At 38.8% G+C, this 20,653-nt stretch overlaps 1 protein-coding gene across 2 annotated transcripts in view; it reads right to left on the minus strand.

Annotated features, from left to right (window-relative positions):
• EXOC6B (exocyst complex component 6B) overlaps positions 1-20,653 on the minus strand; it is a 506,048-nt gene that overhangs the window by 459,816 nt on the left and 25,579 nt on the right. The window lies entirely within an intron of this gene.

The following is a 20,653-nucleotide window of genomic DNA, read 5'->3' on the forward strand; positions in this document are numbered from 1 at the left end:
ACACAAAAGTAGTCAAGAACTCTGTATCATAGCCGAAACTGGTTTGGCTCAGTGGATAGAGCGTCGGCCTGCAGACTCAAGGGTCCCAGGTTCGATTCCGGTCAAGGGCATGTACCTTGGTTGCGGGCACATCCCCAGTAGGGGGTGTGCAAGAGGCAGCTGATCGATGTTTCTCTCTCATCGATGTTTCTAACTTTCTATCCCTCTCTCTTCCTCTCTGTAAAAAATCAACAAAATATATTTTTTAAAAAAAGAACTCTGTATCATAATGATAAACATCAGTCCCATTCTAAGACAAGACACTGTAATATACAGTCATGGAGAGCCAATCAATGCTAAATGTCCTATTGCTTACCAAATTTTCATTATTTTGACCTGGATTAAGTGTTCTATTAAATGGTTATCATAGGGGTATACAGTGAAATCCTTCCACACACCATGTGAGACAGCTAAGTCAATTTACCCTGATCACTGTTCTGAAAAAAAGTTGGAGGTGTATGTCTAAGTTTTCAATCATGGTTCAATTATGGGAGAAAGGGTTACTTACAGTAACGACTCCTAAGAAAAGCACAGAAGTAAAAACTAAAAGTGTTTCCCTTAAGATCAGAAACAAGACAGAGAGGTCTACTTTCACCACTCTTATTCAACATAGTACTGGAAGTCCTAGACACTGATCAGACAAGAGGAAGAAATAAAAGGCATCCAAACTGGAAAGGAAGAAATAAAACTGTCATTATTTGCAGATGACATGATATTGTACATAGAAAACCCTAAAGACTCCACCAAAAAACTATTAGATCTAACAAATGAGTTTGGCAGAATAATAGGACACAAAATTAATACCCAGAAATTGGTGGGACACATGTGGGAAGCAATCAATTGATATATCCGTCTCACACCAATGTTTCTCTCTCTCCCTCTCCCTCCCTACCTTCTACTCTCTCAAAAACGTCAATGGAAAAAATATCCTCGGGTGAGGATTAACAATAACAACAAAATAATAATAATAGTAATAATAATAATAATAAAACAAAGGTGGAGGAATCACAATACTGAATATCAAACTACATTACAAAGCCATTGTACCCAAAACAGCCTGGTACTGGCACAAGAACAGGCATATAGATCAATGAAAAGAACAGAGAGCCCAGATATCAACCCTCGTCTTTATGGCCAATTAATATTCGAAAGAGGAGGCAAGAGCATACAATGGAGTAAAAACATTCTTTTTAATAAATGGTGTTGGGAAAATTGGACAGGTACATAAAAAAAATGAAACTAGACCACCAATTTACACCATACACAAGAATAAACTCAAAATGGATAAAAGAGTTCAATGTAAATCACAAAACCATAAAAATCCTAGAAGGGCCAGGCCAGCGTGGCTCAGTGGTTGAGCATCCACCTATAAATCAGGAGGTCATGATTCGATTCCTGGTCAGGGCACATGCCCAGGTTGTAGACTCAATCCCCAGTGGGGGACATGCAGAAGGCAGCCAATCAATGATTTTCTCTCATCATTGATGTTTCTATCTCTCTCTCCCTTCCTCTCTGAAATCAAGTTTTTTTTAAAAAATTTTAATCCTAGAAGAAAACATAGAAAATAAAATCTCAGACATCTTGGGTAGCAATATTTTTACCGATATATCTCCTAGGGCAGTGGTCGGCAAACTCATTAGTCAACAGAGCCAAATATCAACAGTACAACGATTGAAATTTCTTTTGAAAGCCCAATTTTTTAAACTTAAACTTCTTCTAACGCCACTTCTTCAAAATAGACTCGCCCAGGCCATGGTATTTTGTGGAAGAGCCACACTCAAGGGGCCAAAGAGCCGCATGTGGCTTGTGAGCCACAGTTTGCCGACCACGGTCCTAGGGCAAGGAAAACAAATTAAAAATTAAACAAATGGGACTACATCAAACTAAAAAGCTTCTGCACAGCAAAAACAACCATCTACAAAATGAAAAGGGAATCTGCTGTATGGGAAAACATGTTTGCCAATGATACATATGATAAGGGGTTAATTTCCAAAATATATAAAGAACTTGTACAACTCAACACCAGGAAGACAATTCAATTAAAAAATGGGCAAAGGACCTGAATAGACACTTCTCTAAAGAAGACATACAGATGGCCAATAGACCTAAATCATCAGAGAGAGATGCAAATTAAAACTACAATGAGGTATCACTTCACACCTGCCAGAAAGGCTACCATCAATAAATCAATAAACAACAAGGGCTGGCAAGGATGAGGAGAAAAGGGAACCCTTATGCACTGCTGGTGGGAATGCAGACTGGTACAGCCACTGTGGAAAACAGTATGGAGTTTCCTAAAAAAAATTAAAAATGGAACTTCCCTTTGATCCAACAATCCCACTTTTGGGAATATATCCTAAAAATACCAAATCATCAATCAGAAAGAATATATGTATCCCTATGTTCATAGCAGTATTATTTACAATAGACAAGATCTGGAGACAGTCAAAGTACCCATCAGTAGATGAGTGGATAAAAAAGCTGTGGCAGCCTGGCTGGCGTGGCTCAGTGGTTGAGCATCAACCTATGAACCAGGAGTTCACCGTTTCAATTCCCAGTCAGGGCATATGCCCGGGTTGTGGGCTTGATTCCCAGTGTGGGGGCATGCAGGAGGCAGCCAATCAATGATTCTCTCTCATCATTGATGTTTTCATCTCTCTCTCCCTTTCCCTTCCTCTGTGAAATCAATAAAATATATATGTATATATTTTTTTTAAAAAAAGCTACGGTACATTTACACAATGGAATACTATGAGGCTGTAAAAAAGAAGGATCTCTTACCCTTTGCAACAGCATGGAGGGACCTGGAGAGTATTAAGCTAAGTGAAATAAACCAGTCTGAGAAAGGCAAATACTATATGATCTCACTTATATGTGGAATATAATGACCAAAATAAACTGAAGAACAAAACAGAACCAAAGGCATGGACACATGGAACTGTCTGACAGAGGTGAGGGGGGGAGGGGGAGATGGATAAAAAAAGGTGAAGAGAGTAGCCAAAGAACATATATGCATAGCCCATGGACAAAGACAACAGAGTGGTGAAGGCTAGGGGAGAGGTAGCGGGGGCTGGTGGACATCTGTAATACTGTCAACAATCAAATAAGTAAATAAACAAACAAATAAATAAGATGTGATTTTTTAAGCGAAAAAAAAAAACAAAAAAAATAAATAAAAGCATAGAAAACTAGAGGCCAATTATTCAACTACCCAGCAATTTAACCTAGGATATCTTACCATACCAATATAAAATTAAAGGATAAATCCAGCTCAACACTATAAAGTAATACCAAAAGTAATAAACATTTTAAAAATATGTACCAAGTCCTCTCTATTGAACAATTTACATACACTAATTCACTTATTTTTTTAAAATAATCCCATTGGAGTACTTATCATTATCTTCATTTCACACATGAAGCAACCTATCTGATATTTCTAGTACACAGAAACATTTACCTTCCCCAGGTTGCTAAGTTATATCAAGAATAAGATGAAAGAAAAAGGATGAGGGGGAGAAAAAGGTAGATGAGAATAAGAGAAAGAGAGAAGAAACATCAAAATAATACAAATGACCATGTTTAGATAATGTGATTGTGACATTTTTCTTTCTACTTTTCCATAATTGCATATTTTATTTAAATAAACATTCATTGCTTTCATACTTGAAAGAAGAAATGTATCTAAAAGAGTCTATGATACTACCTGGTTTTATAGTAGATGTTCAATAAAATATTAATTGACATAAGAACCATAGGGAGCGGCTATAGAATCAAGCCTTGGACTGACCTGTGGCAGGGACACAAACAAGTCCCAGCTTAGAGGGCAGAGCCCTCCTAGCATAATTAAGCTTAACCTTATAGTCCTCCCTAGTTCCTTCCTAGGTAGCTAATGGGCTGTGGGAGGTGCAGCAAGTGCTGCCAAAACAAGGTGAAACTAACAAGAACATTGTAAACATGTTGACCACTTCACTTGTTTTGCTTTGTGTGTTCTGACTATAAAATAAAGCTTCAGCTTGCAGGCTGGGTCTCTCTGTGTCCTTATCCAGGCACTAGAGATCCACCCAGCCCTAGCTGTATTCTCTTGTCTGTCTTTTCTGATCCTTCACTGCCCCCAGCCTCAGGTTCACCCATGTCTGTGCTGGCACAGCACAAAGAACCAAACAAAAACAAACCTTTCGGGATATCTTGGGGTATAATATATATATATATATATATATATAAAAGCCTAAGCGACCAGAATGACCAGTCACTATGACGCGCACTGACCACCAGGGGGAAGATGCTCAACACAGGAGCTGCCCCCTGGTGGTCAAGGCACTCCCACAACCAACTTCCCCCGGCTGGCCAACCTCCCACAGTCCCTCCCCCCAGCCCCCAGGCTGGGACGGGGAACCAGGGGTGGGTGGCGGTGGACGCAGCCCCTTTCCCAAGGGGGGCCAAGGGCTGGCTCTCTCCTCAGGGCCAGCGGCCAATCTCCCGTGCCCCGTCCCTCCCCCCGGCCAGCAGGCCCCAATCAGCCCGCCACCCACCCACCACAGTGGCAGCATGGCAGCGAGGGGAAGACGGGGAACCATGTAGTGGCAGGGCGCTGATGATGGCGGCATTGGCTTCTGGCATCCGTTCTTTCCATGCCCAGCCCGGCAACCGTTGCCTCCTCTCCGGCCCAGCCCTGATCGGCCTGGCCCCAATCGGCCCTAATCACTGGCCAGGCCTAGGGACCCCACCCATGCACGAATTTCGTGCACCGGGCCTCTAGTATTTTAATAATTATTTAAAAATGAAATAAATGTAAAAAAGTAGATGAGAAGTTCTCACAATCTATCACCTACAAACCCAAGAAACAATCACCACTGGTCGGAATTTTTAAAATTCACTAACTGTTCAATAGTCTAACCTTCTCTTATTATTAATCATAATCTCAAAATGAATTTAAAACATACATATATTTGATACCCTGAAATTCTTCTTTTTCTTTATTAAATTTATTGGGGCGACATTGATTAATAAGATCATATGGGTTTCAAGTGTACATTTTTATGATACATGATCTGTATATTTCAGTGTTCATTTGAAACTCTTAACTTGAAAATTGATGTAGCAGCTTCCTAGAGCTATTCCATTGCAACTATGAAGCCCACCAATTAATATTCTTTCATTATCCTTCAAACATGAGGGGGAAAGGGATGCCTCAATGGTTATTATGATGAAACCTCAATTCTATTACTAATCAACTTGACTTGTTAACTGGACAAGGTGCCCATTTTCTGTTGTTTCCTAGTCCACTAACATGATATCCAAAGAATTCCTTACCAATAGCATAAAGCTATTTATCAAAAAAAAAAGTTCATGTTTTAGGCAAAAATAAATCAGGACACATCCCTCCTCTCACATTATGATGCCAAGTTTCCATTAGGAATCAACATCGTGTCTTATTTTTCATAGAAACATTTGTTTACAGATAGTATAGACTAGACCATTTTAAAGATCTCTCTTCAACATAAAAATGTACAGAAAAAATAAACCTCAGAGATGATTCAGCCCAAAGTCACAGACGCACATTCAATTTTTTCTAGATATCACTATCACATATTTAGCCAGCTTCTGCTGAAACATCTCTAGTAAAAGGAAATTCATTACAAGGCAAGTAATCCCATTTCAACAGCTGTTACAAAGTTCTTATACAAAAATGAAATTTGCCTTCCTATAATTTTCACCATTTATCTTATTTGTGCCCTCAGAGATTCAGGGAGAACAAGGCCTTGATCCTTCCCTTCCCTTCTCCAGACTAAACAATCCCAAATTATTCAACTATTCCATATATAAACAGCCTTTCAATCCAGGTTTTTACCCTCTGGACACATTCCAGTAGTCAACATTCTTCTTAAAGTGTAACAATACAGGCAGTATAGTACAATGGTCAAGAGCACAGCCTTCAATGCCAGACTTCCTAGATTCAAGTTTAGGTTCTGCTACTTATTAATTGTGTGACCTAAAGCGAGTTATTAAACTTCTCTATACTTCAGTTTCCATATCTGTAAGATGCAGATAATAACAACAACCACTTCAGACAGCTGTTGTGTAAAGATTAAATGGCACAATATAAGTAAGCATTCAAACAATGCCTAGCACACAAAAAGCATGCTATATAAGTATTAGCAATTTTAAAATCGAGGATGGTCAAACTAGGAAAATACACAGCTCCTTTAACTTTGTTACTCAGCTTCTATTAAAAAAGCCTAACAATAATGGTTTAGCAGTTTTGATAGTCATATTGTGTTGTATATTGAGCTTAAAATCACATAAAATTTTTTGATTTATTTATTGCTCTACTCATTCAGTTGATATTATGAATCTACAACTCATTACCTATTACAAGTATAGTTCATTTTTTCCAGACTTTTGAGATCTTTTGAGAGAATGATTTTGTCATTCAACCATCCATTTTCATTTTTCCCTTTATTAGATACATATGTTCACAAAAGAAAACTCACTATGGGGAAGGGCAGAAACCCAAGCAACTCTATAGGATCTGAGGAAAAAGATTCCTGGAAAACACCAACATATAAAACTGTGAGATTCCCTGGTTCCATTTTAAGTGGGAAGGAGGGACTGTTAATCACATAAAGTCAAGTAGAGAGCTTGAAAAAGTTAATGTTCGGTCTTTAAAAAAAAAAAAAAAGTCCAGAATATAGAAGAAGTCACTACCCTACTTCCTTCAGCCAACATTCAGCCCTCCAACTGTGTCCAACTTGGAGAGAACTTGCCATGAGCCAAAGCTTTTAAGGTCCCTCCTTTTTGAAGGCACAGAGGAAACAATTCCCAAGAACAAAGAAGTTGCGTCAGCAAGCTCTCTGCTCTTTCAAGTTGGAAGGACAGTTGATTCACACCATGTGTCAGAGAGACACACCAGTTAGGACCAAGTGAGATAAATTTTAGGTCTCCTGCGCTGTTTAATATTAAGCTGTAATAAGTCATCTTTACAGCAAATTATAAAAATATTATGTTTACCCTTCCTCTCATATGCTCCTTCCATGGAAAAGAAATTCTAAGACAATTCATAATTCCAAGCTCACATATACTCCATCAAGAAATCATTTTCAAATGTTAGCATCTAAAACCAATGATCTGGATCATACTCCCAAAACAATGGCCTGGCATTTCACAATCAGCCCTGCTATACAGTCCTCTGTGTTCCAAGACAGGATTATTTTACTGACGGTCATGGTCTTTGGTTAAATTAAGACTTCACTTCTGTCATTAGCTGTCATGGAGTCATCTTAGTGTCCTCTCTAGCCAATAATTTTACTTTACATGTAGACCAAGAAATCAAATATACATTCAACTACATAACTGATACTAAAGTGATTTCATTTTTAATACTCTGGAAGATAAAAATAAAATCTGACACAGCCTTTACCTATATGGATTTATTTGGAAAAAATGGTCCTAAAACAATAAAAATTAACAAAATAAGTGATACCAAAACTCAAACCATAAAATTAGAATTTGGAAGGGATTAGCTTAACATGTTAAGAGACATCTTTCTGAAAGAGAGATTACTAAAACTACATGATTGTTGCCATATACAGAATTAAGGAATTACAATGGGTAACTGTGAGGAAAGCTAATTGCCTTCCTTTCAGAAATGACTCTATGATTAAAATTTGTTAGATATCTAGTGCATATTTTCAGGTAGTCCTGAGGTATGAAGGAAATAAACATTAGAATTCAGTATCCACCTCAGAGAAGGGGCCCCAATCATCACTCCAGGATCTTTGGAAAATGTGGAGGACTATACCATAAAGCAGTACTGAACCACAGGAAACCACATCCCTGCCAAAGCCAAACCCTAATTTAGCCAGTTCTGTGCTGCTTGGATTAAGAAAATCAGTCATTGTCATGCTATCTGCCTCACAAAAAGCAGGGGGTCGAGAGGCTGGATAAACCTCCACTTTTTTTTTAAAGGAAGAAACTGAGGAAGCGTTGCAGGTACATGTGAGCCATGGTAGACTCCCCACAGCTGCCCCCATTCTATTTTAATGATTGACTGATTGATTGATTTTATTGATTTTGAGAGAGAGAGATGGAGAGGGAGAGAGAGAAACATTGACATTAGAACCAAACATTGATCAGCCCTCCTCCTGCATGTCCCCACCAGGGATCAAGCTCACAACCTGGGCTTGTGCCCTGACCAAGAATCAAACCAGTAATCTTTGGTGCACGGGATGACATCCAACCAACTGAGCCACACTGGCCGGGGCAACCTCCACATTTTTTTAAATCACTAATCATTATGGGAATAAATCAAAACCACAATGAAATTATCCCACTGTTTGTTTATTTGCTGCCTTTTGTTTTTGAGTTACTTTTGAGTTTTAATCTACTTTGAGTTAAATTATCACCTCACACCTATTAGAAAGGCTCTTATCCAAAAGACAAGAAATAACAAGTGTTGGCAAGGAGGTGGAGAAAATGGAACACTTGTACACTGTTGATGGAAATGGAATTGGTGCAGCCACTATGGAAAACAGTATGGAGGTTCCTCAAAAAATTAAAAATAGAACTATAATATGATCCAGCAATTCCACTTCTATGTATTTAGCCAAAGAAAATGAAACACTAACTCAAAAAGATATATGCACCTCTATGTACACTGAAGCATTATTTACAATAGCCAAGTATGGAAGCAACCTAAGTATACAGGGTGTACCTGTTAATAATGCGGATTTTGTAATCAAAGAAAACACGGTAAGTTCAAGAGAAACATCAAAAGTGCTTTATTCAAAGTAATGCCCATCGCTAGCTACACATTTCCCCCATCTTTCAGGTAATTTGTGGATACCGTCCCAATAGAACTCCCCTTGTTTTGAGGAAAAAAATTCAGAGACCCAATTCTCCACTTCTTCATACATTTTGAAGTGCTGCTCAGAAAGTGCATGTGCCATCGATCGGAACAAGTGGTCATCTGAAGGAGCAAGGTCTGTTGAATACAGCAGATGGGTAAATACTTCCCAGGCAAGATTTTTTAACGTGTCTTTAAAACTCGGATGTCGAGTGTGACTCGACATGGTTAGCATCGGTAGCAGCTCTTTTTATACTCTTTGAATGTATCAATAATTTGAAATATTAAAAAATCCAAATAAATAAGTTTGTATGAAAAGAAACTCCAGTTTTTTATTCTACTGCCGCGCTTTGTAAAATCTGGGGTATTTAAAAAATTAAATCCCGAGTAGAATAAAGGAATCGAGAAAAAAGCAAGCGAGTGCAAAGGGTTAACCTGTTTTGAAGTGTGTGATGGTGGGTTATCATGAAGCAAAATTACTTTGCCATGTCCTCTGGCCCATTCTAGTAGTTTTACGATCAAAGCATGGTTCAAATTGATTAATTTTTATCAGTAGCGATTAGTATTAACGGCTTCACCTGTTTTTAGAAGCTCATAATACACCACACCTTCCTGATCCCACCAAACACAGAGCATTGTCTTCTTTCCGAAGCGATTTGGCCTTGCAGTCGATGTTAATGACTGACCTGGATCAACCCATGATTTTGTGCTTTGGGATTCTCAAAATAAATCCACTTTTCATCGCCAGTCACAATTCAATGCAAAAAAAGACTTTCTTTCGTGTCGTTGAAGCAACATTTTACTGATGACTTTGAGGTTTTTCATTTGTCTTTCATTCAGTTGATGTGGCACCCATTTTCCTTCCTTTAAAATCTTTCCCATTGCTTGTAAACGATCGGAAATTGTTTGCTGAGCAACGTTTCATCTTTCTGCAAGTTGTTTTTGAGTTTGACAAGCATCTTCATCCAATAATGCTTGGAATTGTCGGTCTTCAAACTTTTCCGGTTGACCTGGACATTCTTTGTCTTTCACATCAAAATCATCACTTTTAAAGCGTTTAAACCAGCATTCACAGGTATCTTGAGATGGAGCATGTTCACCATAAGCTTCCCGAAGTATACAATAACTTTCAGCAGCACTTTTCTTCAAAATAAAGTAATGAATTAAAACTTCCCACAAGTGTTCTTTTTTTGGCACGAAATTTGACATTTTTAAGTGTAAAAACATCTATGATGTTAACACCTTCAGCAGATTTGACATATGAAGTTTTGAAGCTTGCTGTCAATACAAAATAGCATACATATCAAATCGCATATATATCAACATATGTGTAACTCCATCTATTTAAAAAAATCTGCATTATTAACCAGTACACCTGGTACACTGATGGAAGAATGCAAAAAGAAAATGTGGAACACACGCGCACACATATACACATAGAAATATTAGTCTGTCATCAAAAAGAAGAAAACCTTGCCATTTTTAAATCATGGATTGACCCTGGAGAGGACATTAGCTAAGTGACAGAGAAAGAGAAATACCACATAATCTCACTCATATGTAAATCTTTAAAACAAAAAATAAACAAGCTTAAACAGATGGATTGTTGCCAGAGACAGGAGGTGAAAAGTGGGAGGTGGGCAAAATTGGTGAAGGGGACTAAAAGGTACAAACTTCCAGTTATAAAATAAACATGTCCTGGGGATAATATACAGCATGGTGACTAGCGTTAACATACTGCATTACATATTTGAAAATTCTTGAGAGTAGATCTTAAAGGCTTGATCATAAGAAAAAGAAATTATAACTATGTGTGGTGATGGATATTAACTAGATTTATTGTGGCATTCATTTCGTAATATATACAAACATTATGTTGTACACCTGAAACTAATATGATGTTATTAGTCAATTATACTAAATTTTTAAAAAAAGAAAATCCAGCCCAGCTGGCAAGGCTCAGTGGTTGAACGTCGACCTATGAACCAAGATGTCACTGGTTCAATTGCCAGTGAGGATACATATCTGGTTGCGGGCTCGATCCCCAGTAGGGGGCATGCAGGAGACAGCCAATCAATGATTCTCATCATTGATGTGTCTATCTCTCTCTCCCTCTTCCTTCCTCTCTGAAATCAATCAATATCTATTTTTTTAATTTAAAAAAAAAACCAGCAGGCATCACTTACCCACAATATCACTGAACACCAGAAGGCAAGATACTCAAAGTAATATAAGCCAAGAATTTGAAGTTCAACCAAGCTGTCTTTGAATATGAAGTTTACAGAGCAGCCATTTTGCATGTACAATAACTCAAAAATTATTGTTCATATGAGTCCTTCTTAAGACAAATGCTAGAGAAAGAACTCCATCTAATATAGATAACAAGAGAAACTTCTACAATAAAGATCAGCAATAACAAGTGAACATAATTAACTGCAACTCTAAGACAGACGCAAGATCAGATTAAGACTGACACAAAAGCCGAAACCGGTTTGGCTCAGTGGATAGAGCGTCGGCCTGCGGACTGAAAGGTCCCAGGTTTGATTCCGGTCAAGGGCATGTACCTTGGTTTGCGGGCACATCCCCAGTAGGGGGTGTGCAAGAGGCAGCTAATCGATGTTTCTCTATCATCGATGTTTCTAACTCTCTATCCCTCTCTCTTCCTCTCTGTAAAAAGTCAATAAAATGTATTTTAAAAAAAAAAAGAGTGACACAATATGGAATATGAAAATAGTGTGTACAATTATACAACTAATAAAAATAAGAGAAAAAAGATAGCAGGTGGAATAAGCTGGTGGAATGTCTCCTACCTTATACCTGGTAGTCAAAGCTAAGCAAATCAAATACAAGTTTACAATCCCTAATCTAAAATCCTGGAGCAGAAATGTTACATAATTCAGACATTTTCAGATTTGAAAAAAACAAATATATGCATATATAATACACTAGAGGCCCAATGCATGGATTCATGCACATTGAAAGGAAATTAATTAGAAGAAATATTTTAGAGGCCAGGGAGGTTGGCTCCAGGGCGTGTCCGGCCCGTCTCGCCCAGTCCTGATCAGCCAGACCCCAGCAGCAAGCTAAACTACAGGTCAGAGCATCTGCCCTCTGGTGGTCAGTGCATGTCATAGTGATTGGTAGAATGGTCGAACGGTCCAACACTTAGCCTTTTAGGTTTTTATTATACAGGCTTATATGTGAGTTCTTAAGAAACATTCCACAATCAATCACATTAGTGTTTCTGTAGCAAAATATAGGAATATTCCCACAAGTGGTAAGTATACAGAATATCATATCTCATCTCATCTCATATTAGGTTTTGTTGCCAAATGAATTTAGGCAGGTTTTGACAACAAGTAGTTTTCATAGCCTTTGGGATTTTCAAATCACAAATCAGAGATAATGGGTTAGCAGGGTTCTAAGCATACTAAGACTATAAAGTAAAACACTAAGATAATATTATTTACTAATATTTAGTGGTAAAGGAAATGTGACAGGGGAAGAGTATAAATAAGTTTTACTGTTGCTGTCAGATGAGAAACCAATAAATACTATCTTTTTTAAAAAAAGGAGGGGAATAAAAGGGAACTGAGGATACAATACAAAGGTACCACAAAAATACATATTTTTCCATCCAAAAAATAAAAGAGACCATGAGGTACGGCATCACTTCAAAACAAATTATTTTACTTGATACTAAGTTATTTTTAAATTATGCTGCTCTAAATTCCCAGATTATACTTGCAGAATGAATTGCTAATAAGCGTAAAAGTCACTAGGGGGCAGCAGAGCACAAAGAGTGGAACACAATATGCAAAATATGCTTCTGAGATTCACTATATTACTTCAGAATTTTTATTTTGAAATAATGTCACATTGCACAATACAGAAATCTCCTGTATAGCCTTCATGCAGAATTCACCAATTTATAACATTTTAGCCACATTTGTCTTATCATTCTCTTTCTATATATGTACATGTAAATTTTTCTAAACCATTTGGGAATTTGTTGTATACATTATATCTTAAAACTGCAATGTATTTCCTCTCTTACCTCACTAAGGCACACTTATCAAAATCAAGAAACTTACAATGATATAATTATAATCTAACCACAGTCCATAATCCAATTTTGTCATACCAATAATGTTCTCATTTTCATTTGTTTCAAGGTATCTTTGATTTCTTCCTTGGTCTGTTAACCTAATCATTGTTTAGGAACATGTTACTTAGCCTCCATGTCTTTGTGTGTTTTCCATTTTTGTTCTTGTGACTGATTGTTCTTGTTTCATACTATCATGGTTAGAGAAGATGCTTGATATGATTTCGATGTTTTTAAATGTACTGAGACTTGTTTTGTGTCCTAACATGTGGTCTATCCTAGAAAATGTTCCATGTGCATTTGAAAAGAATGTATATTCTGCTACTTTGGGGTGAAATGCTCTGAATATATCAATTAAACCCATTTAATTAATGTGTCATTTATGGCTGTCATCTCCTTGATTTTCTGTCTGGAAGATCTATCCATTGATGTCAATGGGATGTTAAAATACCCTACTATGACTCTATTACTGTCGATCCTCCCTTTATGTCCATCAAGATTTGCTTCATATATTTAGGTGTACCTGCATTGGGTGCATAGATGTTTACAAGGGTTATATCCTCTTGTTGGATTGCTCCCTTTATCATTATGTAATGTCCTTCTTTGTCTTTTACTATAACCTTTATGTTAAAGTATATTTTGTCAGATATAAGTATTGCTACCCCAGCTATTTTTTTCATTTCCATTAGCATGAATATCGTTTTTCATCCTGTTACTTTTAATCTGTGTGTATCTTTCATTCTGAGGTTGGTCTCATGTAAACAGCATATACATGGGTCTTATTTTCTTATCCATTTAGCTACACTACTAGTATGTCTTTTGACTGGATCATTTAAGACATTTAAATTTAAAATGACTATTGATATGTAGGTATTTGTTGCCATTTTATTCTTTTAACTATGTTCCTCTGTTGTTTTTTCTTTTCTTTTTCCTTTTAAAGAAGTCTAACACTTCTTGTAGCCTGAGCCTAACAGACTAGTACTTCCACAATATTACCCTAACATTCCTGTTCTTTTTTCCTTCACAGTATTGCTCTCCATAAGATTGCCTTCTCTCCAAGCAAAATAAATGTTTTTTATCCTATAAACAGCCTGACTATTGGGATGGACTATATTATGCTACTGTAACAAACAACCCCAAAATATCACCGACTTAAAACAACAAAGATTTATTTCTTCCGCACCCCTGGGACCGGGTGAGGCCGAGCGCCCCTGGGTCCCGGTGAAGCTGGATCCCAGGTCCGGGTGAGGCCGTGCGCCCCTGGGTCTGGGTGAGGCTGGGTCCCGGGTCCGGGTGAGGCCGCGCCCCTGGGGGAGGCCATGCGCCCCTGGATCCGGGTGAGGCCGCGCGCCCCTGGGACCGGGTTAGGCCACACGCCCCCGGGACCGGGTGAGGCCGCACACCCCTGGGTCCGGGTGAGGCTGGAGCCCGGGTCCAGGTGAGGCCGCGCGCACCTGGGTCCGGGTGAGGCCACGCACCCCGGGACCCGGGTGATGCTGGGTCCCAGGTCCGGGTGAGGCCACGCGCCCCTGGGTCCGGGCAAGACCAAACCAGAGGAAGTCGGACCTGCATTACCACCATTTGTCCACCATCCAGAGCTGAAAAGTCAGTGCCGACATGTACACATAAGGAACTGGTGGACATTGAAATTGGGTCTCAAAAGAACTGTTGGTCCAGAAAGAAACTCACTACAGACTGATTCATTTGCCTGTCAGCATAACTATTATTGCTCGTCTCACATTCGGTTCTTATAAGTATATTTCTAGTAACACATGATCTCACTCATCTAGGGAAATGATGAACAACATAGACTGATGAACAAGAACAGACCCAGAAACAAGGAGGCATCGATCGGACTGTCGGGCCTCAGAGGGAGGGTAGGGAAGGGTGGGGCTAGGGGGGAGAGATCAACCAAAGGACTTGTGTGCATGCATACGAGCCTAACCAATGGTTAAGGACAACAGGGGGGTGGGGGCATCCGTGGGGAGGGGTATGGGATGGGAATGGGGGGATGAGGACAAATATGTGACACCTTAATCAATAAAGAAATTTTTAAAAAAATAAATAAATAAATGCTAAGTAAAAAAAAAAAAAAGATTTATTTCTTGCTGATGGTATATGACCATTGTGGGTCAGCAGGAGGCTCTCCTCTACAATGTCCTCACTCTAAGAAAGAGCCAACATTTAGAGCAGTTGTCAGAAAGATTTTTCTATACATGGCTAAAGAGTAAATATTTTCAGCTTTGTGAAATATATGGACTCTGTTGCAACTATTCAACTGTGCTATTGTAATACAAAAGCAGCTGCAGACAATACATAAACAAATTAGTATGGCTATGTTTCAATAAAACTTTATTTACAAGTACAGGCAGCAGAACGTATTTGGCCTACATACCAATCAGAGCACTGCAGGTCATTGTGGTAGAGTAAAAGAAAGCATGGACTCTTAAAACTTCATTTGGAAGTGACTCATCACTTCAGCTCAAAGCAATTCACATGGTCACACCTAACTTCCAAGGGTAAGGACATAACATGTGCCTGGGAGGAAAAAGAGAAATATTAAGTGGGTAATCCTAATACCCACAATGTGTATTTTCTTGCTCACTTGTTTCCACTTACTGGAATGCCCATCTCTCCTTTCTCTACAAATTCAAACCATAGCCATCTCTCAAGATTCATTTCCAATGTTACCTTCTCCAGAAACTCCCCGAGTCTCCAAAGACTATGTATGCCTCTCATCATCTCCCAAAGCCCTCTGTCTAACCTTCCTTATATCAAGTGTTTTCTACATTAATAAAGTAAATCATCTGAGGACCATATATTATGTCTTATTGATCCTTTGTATATTCCATCAGACTTAGTACTATGCCTTAAGAGGAATTCAATCAATGCTTGTAGAATAAATGAAAGTATGGCTGGTGTCTGTTTTTGTGTGTGTGTGTTTTTGTGTGTTGGTTTTTTTGTTTTGTTTTTTGTATAAGGATTTAAAGTGGCATATAAAGATACAAACTATATAACATTAAATAAAATTAAAAATAGGAGAGAGCAGCAACCTAAGACCAGAAGTGAAGATGATATACACAAGGTACATATTAAGAAAGCAGGTATCTTTTTTGAAGGTGAGGCACAAATTTAGCAGTAAGTATTGTAATAGCCCAGCAGGAGAAAGAAAGAGCCATTTTACCAATCACGGTATCAATAAGATAAATAGCTGTTCAGGACAGGCATAAAATTAAATAAAATATTTGGATATTTTTTAAATAAAGTAATACATTCTTTAAAACAAGGATCAATAAATGCTGTTCTAAACAATAGGGCTAGCATGCAGAAGATGCTGAAAAAATAATAACAACCAGAAAATATTTATTCAAGGAAATAAAGGTAAGGATGCTACAACTTGACTATGAAGGAAGAGCCCATAGTAGGCAAAAGAGAACCAGTAAAGTTGTGATCTGGATTTTAGGAAAGGTTTATGGCAATGGTATGAGAAATAGACTGTTCAGTAGACTTTACACTCAGCTAGAGCAAGACTGTATCTGTATTATTTACTGCTGATACACTCCGTGCTGAACACATAGTAGACCTTAAGTAAGTATATATTTATTCCAAAAATTGAAAAGAATGAAGTAGAGACACCACCAAGGAAACTGTTATCCAAGTTAAACATAAGGGCCTGAATTAGGCCTTTGTCAGGGGAAGTAGGGATGACATCAACACTGAGTGAAGTGTTTATTTAAATGTTAAGTTTTATGATTTATGAACTATAGGAACTTAGCTACAGAGACTAGAGCAGCAATCTGATCACAAAGAAATACAAAGAACTCTAAAAACAACTACGTGACAACCTTTAATGTATTACATATTATTAGAAAGTAATTCTCAGATCTTTAAAAAGCCTGTATGCCTCAATCTCCAGGGTTGGTATTTTTTTCCATAAGAGGTAGTTTTAAGAAAATTTAAGATTATAATTTAGTCTTAATTATAACACAAACTTCAAAAAGATTCTAGTTAAGATAAAAAAACAGATTTCTGAGACAGCACTATTAAATTCAAAGACTAAAAGGAAGACCCATCAAGCCATCTGAGCTAGATAAGCAAGACATGACTAAAAGAGCCCTAGCTGGTCTGGCTCAGTGGATAGAGAATCAGCCTGGGGACTGAAGGGTCCCAGGTTCGATTCTGGTCAAGGGCACATGCCCGGGTTGCGGGCTCGGTGCAGCAGATCAATGATTCTCTCTCATCATTGATGTTTCTATCTTTCTTTCTCTCTCTCCCCCTTCCTCTCTGAAATCAATAAAAATACATTTTTTTTTAAAAAAAGACATGACTAAAAGAGTTTTTAATACTTGATATTCATATTTTCCCATTCAAGCATGACCTTAAAATAATTTATAAAAGGATGAGATAATACCTACTGCATAGTACTTTCCTAATATAGCAAAAAGGTTTTGATATAGCATTGCAGTCAAGAGCAAAGACACTAGATGCAGGCTCCCTGAGTTCAAATTCCAGTTCCTTTGCCTAGCCATGATCTCTGCATTACTCAACATCTCTGAGCTGGTTTCCTCATTTACCTCATAGGATTGCAGTATTAAATGGGTTAATATGTGTAAAACTGCATTGAATAGGGTCTGGCACAAAGTAAATACTCAATGAATGTTAACTGTTGTTATTAAAAATATCTAGTACAAATATAGGTGATAAGTTTAATGTGAAGGCTAGTCATTTAGCCTGTGCATGAACTGAGCAAACTACCTAATATCAACATTTCAATTTAGCAGTATTCTGAAATTGGACATTCTTAACAACATATGTCCTTCAGGAATATCAAGAATCTCCCATATTCCTAGTGCTGGCTGAGCAAGTTATGATCCCATTCTTAACTTGAGTTTACTCCTTAGATCTTCACTTCAGCTTTTTCTACAGGATCTTAGGATGAGTCACAACCTCTCCACTGAATTCCTGATTTAACCTCTTGTATGAGCTGTGCCTGGCTGATTCTGGGTACAGTGCCATGTCTGGCACTATCTCTTCTGAGAATGCTGATGTGGTGGAATTCAGCTGTGTTTAGGCTCATTTACCTTGTAATTTTCCACTGTTTCTTTAAAGATGGATATAAGCACAAAACATAACTATTAACTGCTTTTAAATTTTGTATTTAGCACTATAAAGCTCTCTATAATCCCAAAGGAATTAAGACAGACCTTTGTCATCTACCTTCTAAGAAGCATTATTGACAAGTCCCACCCAGACTGGCAATCATGTGAGAAGTAAGTTATCCAATTATAAAAATGTTAAAAGCAGCATTTTTCACCTGAGATCCCTAATTCAAATGTACCTGACATACAGTCATCAGAGTGAAATGACAACACAGGTTTTTTTTTTTTAATGAATCTTTATTGTTCAGATTACAATTGTTTCTCCTTTCCCCCCCCATATCTCCCCACCACCCAGTTACCTCCCCCCGCCACTGTCCTTATCCATAGGTGTATGATTTTTGTCCAGTCTCTTCCCGTACTCCCCACACAGACACCCCTTTCCCCATGAGAATTATCAATCCACTCCCATTCTATGCCTCTGATTCTATTAAGTTCACCGGTTTATTCTGTTCCTCAGATTTTTAATTCACTTGACTTTTAGATTCACTTGTTGATAGATATGCATTTGTTGTTCATAATTTTTTATCTTTCTTCTTTTTCCTCTTTTTAAAGAATACCTTTCAGCATTTCATATAATACTGGTTTGGTGGTGATGAACTCCTTTAGCTTTTTCTTATCTGTGAAGGTCTTTATCTGCCCTTCAATTCTGAATGATAGCTTTGCTGGGTAGAGTAGTCTTGGTTGTAGGTTCCTGCTATTCATCACTTTGAATATTTCTTGCCACTCCCGTCTGGCCTGCATGGTTTCTGTTGAGAAATTAGCTGATAATCGTATGGGAACTCCCTTGTAGGTAACTAACTGTTTTTCTCTTGCTGCTTGTAAGATTCTCTCTTTGTCTTTTGCCCTTGGCATTTTAATTATGATGTGTCTTGGTGTGGTCCTCTTTGGATTCCTTTTGTTTGGGGTTCTGTGTGCTTCCTGGACTTGAAAGTCTATTTCTTTCATCAGGTGGGGGAAGTTTTCATTCATTATTTCTTCAAATAGGTTTTCAGCATCTTGCTCTCTCTCTTCTTCTGGTACCCCCATAATTCTGATGTTGGTTCGCTTGAAGTTGTCCCAGAGACTTCTTACGCTATCTTCAACTTTCTGAATTCTCTTCTCTTCATGCTTCTCTGGAGGAGTGTCCTTGGCCTCTTTGTTTCCCAATTCTTTGAGTTGATGCTTGCGATCCTCTAGTCTGCTGTTGGGTCTCTGTATAATATTTTTTATCTCAGTCAGTGTATGTTTAATTTCTAGTTGGTCCTTTTTCATATCCTCGAGGGTCTCATTGAATTTATCGGCCTTTTCCATGAAATTCTTGAAAAACCTTATAACCGTGGTTTTGAACTCTATGTCCAGTCGCTTGTTCTCCTCCATTTCTTTGGTTTGTGATCTGTTTCCTTGCTTCCTCATTTTCACTGCTTCCCTGAATTGGTAGGGTAGCTTTGTGTACTAGGTGTCCTATTGGTTCAATGGGTCAGCCTCCCAGTTACCTGAGGTGGACACTCTTGGTGTACCCTTGTGTACTGTGTGTCCCCCAGCAGGAGCTACAGCAAGAACTAGTTTTCTCCTCCTTTGCTTGGGCGGTTTTGGAGCAGTCTGACTGGAGCTGCAGTTTATTTGGTTAAGCTGCCACAGAACAGGCCATTTATATGCAAAAGCCGATGTGTGGAGCCTGGGCAGGTTTGTAGAATGTGCGGGGCGGGGTCTCAGGGCTGGGCGGGGTCTCAGAGCGTCACTAGGCTGGGGCGTGGCCAACGGCGATGGCTGCCGTCAGCCGTCTCTGCCTTTCCACGTTTCCAAGTCCCTGCGCCCGCAGTAAAACAATGATTGCTGGGCGCACCTCTGCAAAAAAGTCCCTCTCACTTTCCGACCCGATGGCTGAGAGTCCAGCTTCTCCCCGTAGGCGTCTGGGTCCCCCGCATGTCCCCAGAAACTGGATTTCAGAGTGATCGGGAGCTTGTCTCCCTGTGGGTTGAAGAAAAACCGCGCACCCAGTCGCCCGCCCCCAGCCCGATTCGCACGCCTCCGTACCTCAGCTTTTCAGCGTTTGTGCTCCTTTCTCCCCTTAGTTGTAAATCTACCACTCAGCCAGCTTTCCCGTGGTTCTGGGTGGTAGACGTTTTGTCTTTTAGTTGTATTTTTGAAATTGTTGTGCGAGGCAGCAGATTAGTTGTTTAACCATGCCGCCATCTTGGTTCCTCCTCCAACACAGGTTTTTTTTTAAATGTTTTTATTGACTTTTAGAAAGAGAGGAAGGGCGGGAGATAAAGAGAGACATTGATGAGAGAAAAACATCGATTGGCTTCCTCCTGCACACCCCCCTCTGGGGATCAAGCCCACAACCCAGACATGTGCCCTGACCAGGAAGCAAACCAGTGACCTCTTGGTTCCTGGGTCAATGCTCAACCACTGAACCACACCAGCTGGGTGATAACAGATATTTTTTAAATACTCCTCTTCTACCCATATGTAACGCTGGGCAAATTTATATATATTTATTAATTTCAGAGAGAAAGGGAGAGG

Source organism: Eptesicus fuscus, chromosome 16 (genome assembly GCF_027574615.1).
Source record: "Eptesicus fuscus isolate TK198812 chromosome 16, DD_ASM_mEF_20220401, whole genome shotgun sequence".
NCBI lineage: Eukaryota > Metazoa > Chordata > Mammalia > Chiroptera > Vespertilionidae > Eptesicus > Eptesicus fuscus.